General features: G+C 37.7%; 1 pseudogene; it reads right to left on the reverse strand.

The window, feature by feature from the left end:
* Positions 1-3,183: 3,183 nt before the first annotated feature.
* On the reverse strand, positions 3,184-4,337 carry LOC103268432 (annotated as a pseudogene).
* Between the last annotated feature and the right edge of the window lie 6,205 nt (positions 4,338-10,542).

A 10,542-nucleotide genomic window follows, 5' to 3' on the forward strand; every position in this document is an offset into this window, starting at 1 on the left:
AAAGTCAGGTTTGCATTATACTCTAGACTACTAAGTGTTTGGTAACATCATGTCCAAAAGAAAAAGGTATATACCTTAATTAAAAAAATAATTTATTGCTTGAAAATGCTAACAGTCATTTAAGTCTTCAACAAATAATAATCTTTTTGCTGGTGGAGGGACTTACCTTGATGTTGATGGCTGCTGACTGATCAGGGTGGTGGTTGCTGAAGGTGGCTGTGGCAATTTCTTAAAATAAAACAACAATGAAGTTTGCCACATCAATTGACTCTTCTTTTCATGAAAGATTTCTCTGTAGTTTGTGATACTGTTGAAAACATTATTTCTGCAATATAACTTTCTTGAGTCAGTTCTCTCAAATTCTGCCACTGCTTTATCAACTAAGCTTATGTGATATTCTAAATTCTTTATTGCCATTTGAACAATGTTCATGGCTTCTTCACCAATAGATTTCATCTCCAGAAATCACTCTGTTCATCTATAAGAGGCAACTCCTCATTAGTTAAAGTTTTATTATGAGATCATAGCAATCTAGTCACTTATTCAGGGTCTATTTCTAATTCTTACTCTCTTGCTATCTTTGCCACATCCACGTTACTTTCTTCACTGAAGTCCTGAACCCCTTAAAGTCATCCATGACGGTTGAAAGCACTTCTTCCAAACATCTGCTAATGTTGATATTTTTACCTACATCTATGAATCACAAATGGCATCTAGAATAGTGAATCCTTTCTAGAATGTTTTCAATTTACTTTGCCCAGATCCATCAAAGGAATCACTATCTATAGCAGCTATAACTTTATAAAATATGTCTTAAATAGTAATATTTGGAAGTTAAAATTAATTATTAATCCATTGGCTGCAGAATGGATGTTGCATTAGCAGGCATTAAAACAACATTACTTTCTTTGTACTACTCCATCAGAGGTCTTGGGTAACCAGGTGCATTTCCAATAAACAGTAATATTTCCAAAGGAGTCTACTTTTCTGAGCAGTAGGTCTCAATAACGGGCTTAAAATGTTTCAGTAAACGAAGAAACAAACAGGTATGCTGTCATCTAGGCTTTGTTTTTCCACAGGAAGGGTTGATTTATCATAATTCTTAAGAGCCCTAGGATTTTCAGAATAGTAAATGAGCAACGACTTCAACCTAAAGGTATCAGCTGCATTAGCCCATAACAAGAGTCAGCCCTTCCTTTGACCCATTAAAGCCAAGGATTGACTTCTTTAACTATGAAAGTTTTAGATGATATCTTCTTCCAATAGAATGCTATTTTATCTTCATTGAAAATCTGGTGATTGCTATAGCCACCTACATCAATTATCTTAACTAAATATTCTAGATAACTTTCTGCAGCTTCTGCATCATCATTTGCTGCTTCATTTTGCACTTTTATGTTTTGGAGACACCTTATTTCCTTAAACTTCATAAACCTACATATACTAGCTTCAAACTTTTCCTCTGCAGCTGCCTCACTTCTCTCAACCTTCACAGAATTGAGGAGGGCATGGATCTTGCTATAGATTAGGCTGTGGCTTAAGGTAATGTTGTGGTTTGGTTTGATCTTCAATCCAGACCACTAAAACTTTACATCAGCAGTGAAGGCTGTTTTATAGTTTTATCAGTCATGTATTCACCGAAGTAGCACTTTGAATTTCCTGTACAAACTTTTTCTTTGCATTCATAGCTTGACTAACTGACACAAAAGACCTAGTTTTTTGGCCTGCTTCAGCTTATGACATGCCTTCTTTACTAAGCATAATCATTTTTAGCTTTTGATTTAAAGTGAGAGATGTATGACTTTTCCTTTCACTTGAACACTTAGAGGTCACTGTAGGGTTATTAATTAGCCTAATTTCAATATTGTTGTATCTCAGGGAAGAGGGTGGCCCAAGGGGAGGGAGAGAGATGGGTGAATGGCTGGTTGGCAGAGTAGTCAGGACACATAGAACATTTATCAATTAAGTAAATGTCTTACATGGGTGCGCTTTGTAGTGCCCCAAAACAATTTCAATTGTAAGCTAATTACATCATCACCTAACAGGTATAATCATAATGAAAAAGTTTGAAATATTATGAAATTACCAAGACATGACACAAAGACAAAATGAACACAAATTGTGGGAAAAAATGGCACCAACAGATGTGCTGGACACAGGCCTTAACACAAACCTTCAATTTGTAAAAAAAAAAAAAAAAAAGTGCAGTTTCTATGATGTGTAATAAAGCAAATATATGCTTTACTTTATATACTACAAGGTAGGCTTCTATGTAGATTTATTCCTGGGTTCTCTATTCTGTTCCATTAGTCTATGTGGCTGTTTTTATGCCAGTACCATGCTGTTTTGGCTACCACATCTTAGACAATTTTGAAGTCAGGTAGCGTTATGCTTCCAGCTTTGTTCTTTTTGACCAGGATTGCTTTGGCTATTCAGGGTCTTTGGGGGGGTCCATATAAATTTCAGTGTTTTTTTCTACTGTTGTGGAAAAATGACATTGGTATTTTGATAGAGGTTGCACTGAGTTTGTACACTATCTTGGATAATATGATCATTTTAACAATATTAATTTTTCCAATTCATGAGCATGGAATGTCTTTCCACTTTTTGGTGTCCTCTTCAATTTCTTTCTTTTTTTTGTATTTCTTTTTTTTTTTCCCTCTTTTAATATTTATTTTAAAACATGGGGTATAATTCAGGGTTGAGTATACAAATATTCATTGTGCAGGTACCCTTAATGATGAGGTGTGCCTCCCCTTCCCCAGGCAGTTATCAGCTATTGTCAATCTCAATTTCTTTCATCAACTACTGTCAATCTTAATTTCTTTCATCAATGCTTTGTACTATTCATTGTAGAGAACTTCACCTCATGTTTAAAATTTATTTCTAAGTATTTTGAAGCTACTGTAAAAGAGATTTTCTCCTTGATTTCTTTTTCAGCTAGTTTGTCATTGATGTATAGAAATGCTGGTTTTTTGTTTTGTTTTATTTTGTTTTGACCAGCCTACAAGGTCTTTCATGCAGCTCAACATACAAGTGACATCAAGGTAAGACAAGTGAAGTACCAGTTTGGGTGTCTCCCTGAATCTTAATCCAGTGGCTGTCAAAGCCAGAAGTAGGAGTAGGGTGCTTGGTCATGGGAAAAGTTGCTAGTTGCTCCTGCAGATAGGGAAACTGAAAGTTTTACTTTTGTACAATCTGAATGACATCCTCATTCTTCAGTGTATGGTCTTTATCAGCTTTCACAGAGAGAACCCAGATCAGAGAGCATTTAAATTCTTTAATATGCTTTTTGTAAATCTTTATGCATAAATCCTCTACCATGGTCCTGGCGGAAGGCAGCACCCCTGGGGATGTGTAAACTGACAACTGGTTTTTGGGTTTGGTGTAAATTCTTACTAGTTTTAGATTGTCCCAGATCTTTTCCAACAGGTCATCAAAATTCCAGTTGTGATGGGCGGAGATGGGTACACAGTGAGATACCTAATATGTGATATCCAATTCCTCAGTGGAGATTTGGTCAATCTTTTTTAACATGTAAATACAGAGGATATAAACTTTGTTCCCTTCCACCACATCAATAAGGTCATCAGCTGTGGCATTGCTACACAGAATCACAATGGCATTATGAATTTTGTATTCAGCCAGAATGCTCTTCACAGTTTCAGCATCCAGCTCACTCTGAGGGCAACTGACTGTGAGATTAATACGTCCCTTGTTCTTCTTCTTAAAGCCAATGTCAGGAGGCTTGCTGTTCAAGCGAATACTACAGCTTTCCAGCTTATTTTTAATTATCTTCTTATGTCCAAACAGTTTCAGGACATCCAGGACAATCAGGATCAAATTACAGGTTCAGGCCACTGCAGTGACATGATAGCCTCTACCTTTCCTATCCTTGGTACCTTCAATGATACCTGGGAGATATAGGAGCTGGATCTTGGCATCTTTGAATCTGATGACACTAGGCACAGTGGTCAGAGTAGGGAATTCGTAGGTTGCCATCTCAGAAAGTTCCCCTACCAGGTTACTAAGAAGTGATGACTTCTCCACAGATGGAAAACCCAATTCAAGCATCACCTGTCTTGGCCACATCAAAAAATTCTCCTGGCCCACCACCATTCATCAGCACCTTATGGAGTAATGAGTTCTCCACAAAGCTTAGCAAGGTAAGCCTTAAGCAGCCCTAAGTGGTATGCTCTGGCCTTATTCTTTTGAGTCCAAGCCATCTCGACTTCTATCTCCATGATCTTAGCTAAGGTGCCGTTTATGGCGGTGAGTCCCCAGGGGGGGAATGGGGGGAGGCTGCAGTAGTCCCCACACTGTCTCCTTCCACACATCAGCCAACAGGCCCATCACTGTCAGAAGACACTGTTGCAGTACGCAGGCATGCTGCTGATTTTGGTGTGTTGATTTTGTGCCCTGCAGCTTTACTGTATTTGTTTATTAGTTCTAATAGTTTTTTGTTGGTGTCTAACTTATTTTATATACAAAATTAAGTTATCTGCAAAAAAAGGGGACAATTTGAGTTTGTCTTTTTCAAAGTGAATTTTATTTCTTTCTTTTGCCTAACTGCTCTGGCTACTACTTTCAGCACTATGTTCAGTAAAAGTGGTAAAAATGGGCATTCTTGTTACATTTCTTAGAAGAAAAGCTTTCAGCCTTTTCCCATTCAGTATGATGTTTGCTGTCAACTTGTCATATATGGTGTTTATTGTGTTAAGGTATATTTCTTCTATACCTAATTTGTTGAGAGTTTTTATAATAAAGAGATGCTGAATTTCAGCAAGTGGTCTTTCTGCATCTTGAGATAATTACATGATTTTTGTCTTGTATTCCATTGATGTGATATGTCACATTTATTTACTTTCATATGTTGAACTATACTTGCATCCCTGAGATAAATTCCACTTGATTGTGGTGTATTATCCTTTTTGACATGCTATTGTATTTGATTTGCGAGTATTTTGTCAAGGATGTTTGCACCTATATTCATCAGAGATATTGACCTACAGTTTTATTGACACACTTTGCTGTGTCCTTGTCTGGTTTGGAGTAGTGTTGGCCTCATAGAATGAATTAGGAATAATTCCTTCCTCTTCAATTTTTTTGTAATAGTTTGGTTATAAGTGGTTTTTGTCCTTATTTAAAACTTTTTTAGAATTTGGCACTAAAGACAAATAGCCAGTATGGGGTTATTCTTTGTTGGGAGATGTTTTACTGTTGATTTAACCTTGTTACTTATTATCGGTCTATTCAGGTTTTCTATTTCTTTTTGGTTCATCTTTAGTTTGTTATATGTGATCAGGAATTTGTCCATTTTCTCTAGAATTTCTAATTTGTTGGCATGCTGCCTGTCTGAAGTGCTGCTTCAGACATATGAGATAGGCCTAGGCATTGAACTCACCTTTTTGAACTGGTCAACTGGCCAACTATTCATTATATAGTTTATATTATATGGTTTATAATTTAAAACTATGACCAAGAATTTTCTCTAGCTTATAGCAAGAACTCAGCCCAAATACACGAAATGTTGAATGTTCCGGGTGACTTTCTTTTTTTTTTTTTTTTTTTTGAGTTGGAGTCTCACTCGGTCGCCCAGACTGGAGTGCAGTGGCCACTTCCGGCCACCGCAGCCTCCACCTGCTGGGCTCCAGCGATCCTTCCGCCTCAGCCTTCCAAGTAGCCGGAATTACAGGCATGTGCTACCACGCCCGGCTGATTTTTTATTTATTGTAGAGATGCGGTATCCCTGCCCAGGCGGGTCTCGAACCCACGGGCTCAGGCAATCCACTCACCTCAGCCTCCCAAAGGCGCAGGATTATAGGCTGAGCCACCGAGCCCGGCTTGGGTGACTTTCTTATGTCCCACCAGCAAATCTCAATTCTTTCAAAGCAGGGTCACAAACTAGTGGCCCATAGACTAGGTCAAATTTGACACACACGCACGCGCATGTGTACACATACACACACACACACACATTTTAATTTATCTACTAGCAAAATTTTAAAATATTGAGCCAATATTTAAAAATCAGGAAATTTCATGGAAAAAAAAACTAGATTTGAAACTCCTTTCAATATTCCAAAGGCTCCAGTAGCCCTATGCTCGCATTCTCATAGACCAACATTTGGCAGGAGCTAAGGAGCAGCTGCCCTGTTAGATGAAGCCTGTGCTCTATTTTCTACAATTCCTTGCCTTCCTGATGCCTCCCCTCAACTGAGGTTGTAGTTTGCCTTTGAACCTCACATTTACAATTTTGTCTCTGCTCCCATGTCACTGAAAAAAGCCATAAAATGAGAAATGCAGTTGCAGGACTGTGTTTTTTATGAGACCTGATCATCTATATTTTTTGAGCCTGAATATTTCTTTATGAAAATGAAAAACATGCCCACATACTTAATATAAACTACCTAGTCCCTATCTATAATGTACTACTTAGCTGTCCCCTCTCAGAGTTTTAGCTTGGAACCCTTTTCCAAACATTCTTCCTAAAATCTCGAGAGGAGCTATGGAGGCTGGGAGTGTAAGTGACTGGGGACCACAGTCACTAGGACTCTGCCATCCTCACCTTTCCCACAGCAGCTTCCCCCCTTCCACAGTCTGTTTTGTTTATATATTTGCAAACGACTTTTGTTTAAATACATGATTCTATGGTTAAAATTCAGTTTGAAAATTATTATTACCTTTGTAATAATAAATACTAGAATACCTTCATGTATGTTTATCCTATAATTTAAAAATATGACTACAGTGAGCCTCTAATACCCTCTAATATGAATACTCCTTCTGCCTACTAGAGTAGAGCATAGCCAAATATATCAGGAAGAGAAATGGGTTGTCTACATAATGAACTAATGTAATCTGACAACATTATCATTTGAAACGTAGCTGTAAATATTACATTTCTGGACACTTTGTGCCCCAGGAAAAAAAGGACATTCACTATCTAAACAAATTAACTTTTACCATTTCAAATAAAAATCTTTCATCAGTAGGTCCCACCATTGTGTTAACATGGATTGGCACACTGCTTATAAAAGTCCACACTTACGAGCAGGGTATGGGAAAGATTATACTTGAGAGCTGTCTTCCTTAAAAACAGAGCATTCCTATCACGAATCCACTTTCTGAGTTGCATTTAATGACTTTCATGAAAACTAGAGAATTCTCTTGCTATCACATACTTCCTGCAGAAGGCTCTTCCAACCACTCCATCTATGGGGTTTTTTGGGCAACTTGCAAGGTTCTCCTGGACACTGAGGCCTCGCTCAAAGGTGACTTTCATGAGAAAACAGATTCCAAACCTTCTCCAACTCACCCTTTCTAGGAAGTCGCAATCTGATGTCAGGGCATAATACAAAACAGGTTTTCTGAATGATTAAGGCCTGACAAGTGCCTCCTCTTAGCCCTGGCACCTTGTTCCTATATATGTTTGCTAGTTTTGCTGCACAAAGAAACACATTTTGGGGAGAAAAAAAAGATAAATAGATTTTGCCAGGTTGGCTTTGAACCTATCTTTCACACCACTGTGAAGTGTGCTGCCAGGATGTGCGATATGTAGTTAGAAGCAGCAGATGGAAAAGCATTTTTGAGGGGCTTTTTGATGGTTCTGAATCTATGCAGCATTTACACACCAAAGCATGCTTGTTCATCTGTTATATATTTAGGGATATTTAAACTGTGAACATTTGTCTTCCTTAAAGACTACAAAAGTATCTGGAGACTGACTGACTTACTAAATAGACAGAGTAAATTGATCAATAATTAGTTTGACATCCCTCACCCCCCGGCCCCTCACTTCCAACCAACTCCTGGCCCCCTTTCTGTATTGCCTGGCAGTAGCCTTATGTGGGGCCACGAGCATCCTATGTAGTGGAAAAAATGTCACAGCACCGAAAGAAAAATATACTCTCCACCCTATGTGCGTGTGCATATGTGGAAATGAGAGAGAGCGAGAAAGAGAGAAACTTTTTGTAAAAATTTATTTTTCATTTGACATATAAAAGTATATGTATTTATCATGTATAGCATGATATTTTGAAGTATATATACATTTGTGTAATAGTTTAAATCTAGCTAATTAACATGGTTATTATTTTCTGTGGCAAGAAGACATAACATTCTATTCTGTTAGTCTTTCTTAAGACTATAATATATCACCATAACTAAATGACCATGCTACACAATAGATCTCTTGAACTGATTCCTCCTGTCTAACTGTGAATGTGTATCCTTTGACTGACATCTCCCCAATCTCCTCTCCTCCCAGCCTCTGGTAACCACCATTCTACCCTTGACCTCTATGAGGTCAACTTTTTTAGATTCTACATATGAGTGTTTTTTAGATTCTACATATGAGTGTTTAAGATGCCCTGTTGAAAATATAGGGCATGAAATGATAAGTAATATCATCTTAATGTCAAAAGGTAGATATTTCCATAGGCAGGGACTTTATGTTTAGAACTTTCTCCTAATATTTCTAAATACAGCTGTGGAGATGAGTACCACCAAAAGAAAATACATGTGAACAAATCATAGGTTATTCATTTTTTTCCCCATTTGCATGTGTCTTACCTAGTAGAAACAAATGAAAATAAAAGAAAATGCTTAAAACGTAATCCTGGAATAAATCCTTTGGCATTCTCTGAAAGGCCTGCATCAACCATTTGTGTTTCCTGTATGCCCTTTCCCCATCCTTAACATTGGTTGCCCCAATTGGCAATTTCAGAGGAAGAGGTCACGGCAAGAACAAACAAGACTTCATGGCTAACAAAGTCACTGTTGTAATACAAGATCTGGTTGAAAGATGGAATTATTGACTCCGGATTGTTCTGTGAATTCTGAAATCCAAAGATAATTTAAGAATATTCCAAAACAATCCTCAGATACTCATCAGGTACCACACTGTGCTCACCAGTGCCTAAGTGCTATGGAGAGTATGGAAGAAAAGGAGGAAGGACGGCAGCACTCTCAAAGACAAGAAACCCAATTCTGGCAAAACATGGTCAAAGTAAACCACAAGTTTTTTTCCAGAAAAAGAAGTATCAAGTTTTGACCCTCAAAGCAGAGTGCAGTTTCTAATTACTTCGGTCATTGTTTGAATTCACCATAGTTAATATTCAGAAATAAAGAGTCAATAAATTTAAAAAATTATTTGGTTGAAAGCTGAGGATCTCCAGCTAATCAATCTCAGAGAGTTGGGAACAGTAACCAACTGCATCTTTCACTGACCTGACAGTCTACACTCCAGTGGGTTCTTTGTTGATATATCATATTGCCTCCTTAGATAAATTAGCATACACACAAAGTAGCCTGAGTCTCAGAAGAGGCAGCCGATAGGTATCAGTCTCAATCTTCCTTAACAGGGATATTTTGAGGATTCATAGTGAAACAGTATTTCCTGGCACATATTAGGGACCCAATAAATGTTAATTTTCTTCTTTCTGGCCTTTCCCTTATAGTTAAACAAAAACATAAAAATCATGACATTTTTAAAATGTGAAACTCTGATAAATTTGAAAGAACATTCTGTGGACCCAAAAATAAAAAAAAAAAATGATATCTTCTAACTAAATATAATGTTCGTGAAACTGATTTGCATTTCAAATTTTGGCAGTACACCTATGAAGGGTGTCTCTGGCTCAGAACTCTGGCAAGAGGTGATGAGGACTTGAACTAAGGTGGTGGCAGGAGATTGGAGATAAATGGTTATAAGAGGCGGGATAGCAGAATTGTCAGGCCTTGAGTGCTGTCGACAGACAACCTGGGTTCCATCTCAGCGCCAACCCTTGCTAACGATGCAATTCAAGCACTTGTCTTACTTCTCAGTCTGTGAAATAAAGAGGAAAATATCCCAACTTCACTGATGGATGTGAGGATTAAATGAGACAATGCATGTAAAGCACTCAGCATGGTTCCTGACATGTTTATGCAATAAATGTTGGCCATTATTAATAGATTAGAGCTTATTACTGTGCAAATATTCAAATGAAATATGTATTCTACTATTTAGGCCTCATTTGGTCCCTGATCACATTGAAAAGCTTGAGAAAAATGATCTCTGCATGTGGAGATAGGACCATTTTTTCTGTGGGAAAAGTTAAGGCTGGGCACAGTGGCTCATGCTTGTAATCCCAGGGCTTTCGGAGACTGAGGTGGAAGGATCACTTCAGGAGTTGGAGACCAGCCTGGACAATGTAGCCAGACTCAGTTTCTATAGAAAACAATAGTTTAAAATAATACAAGTTAAAATATTTAATTGTCATGACAAAATGTCAAACTTGGGACCTGAAAATCTGACATTTGGTTTTTGAGTTCTCTTTTAACCAATAATACAGAATTTTGGTGTCCTGGGTATCGGCCAGAAAGCTCCAACTTAAGCTGAGAGCCATTCAATCCCTACTGATGTTTGGTTGAAAAAAATACATTTAAGAAATAAATAGTGCGCCCACTCATTCTCCAAGGTGCTTTAAGTGCCAGTCTCTGATAATGATGAAAGGCCCAGGGAAGTTAGAATTCTATTCAAATATTTTGACCAAATTT

Source organism: Carlito syrichta, unplaced genomic scaffold (assembly GCF_000164805.1).
Source record: "Carlito syrichta isolate Samal-C Ts95f unplaced genomic scaffold, Tarsius_syrichta-2.0.1 Scaffold308834, whole genome shotgun sequence".
Lineage (NCBI taxonomy): Eukaryota > Metazoa > Chordata > Mammalia > Primates > Tarsiidae > Carlito > Carlito syrichta.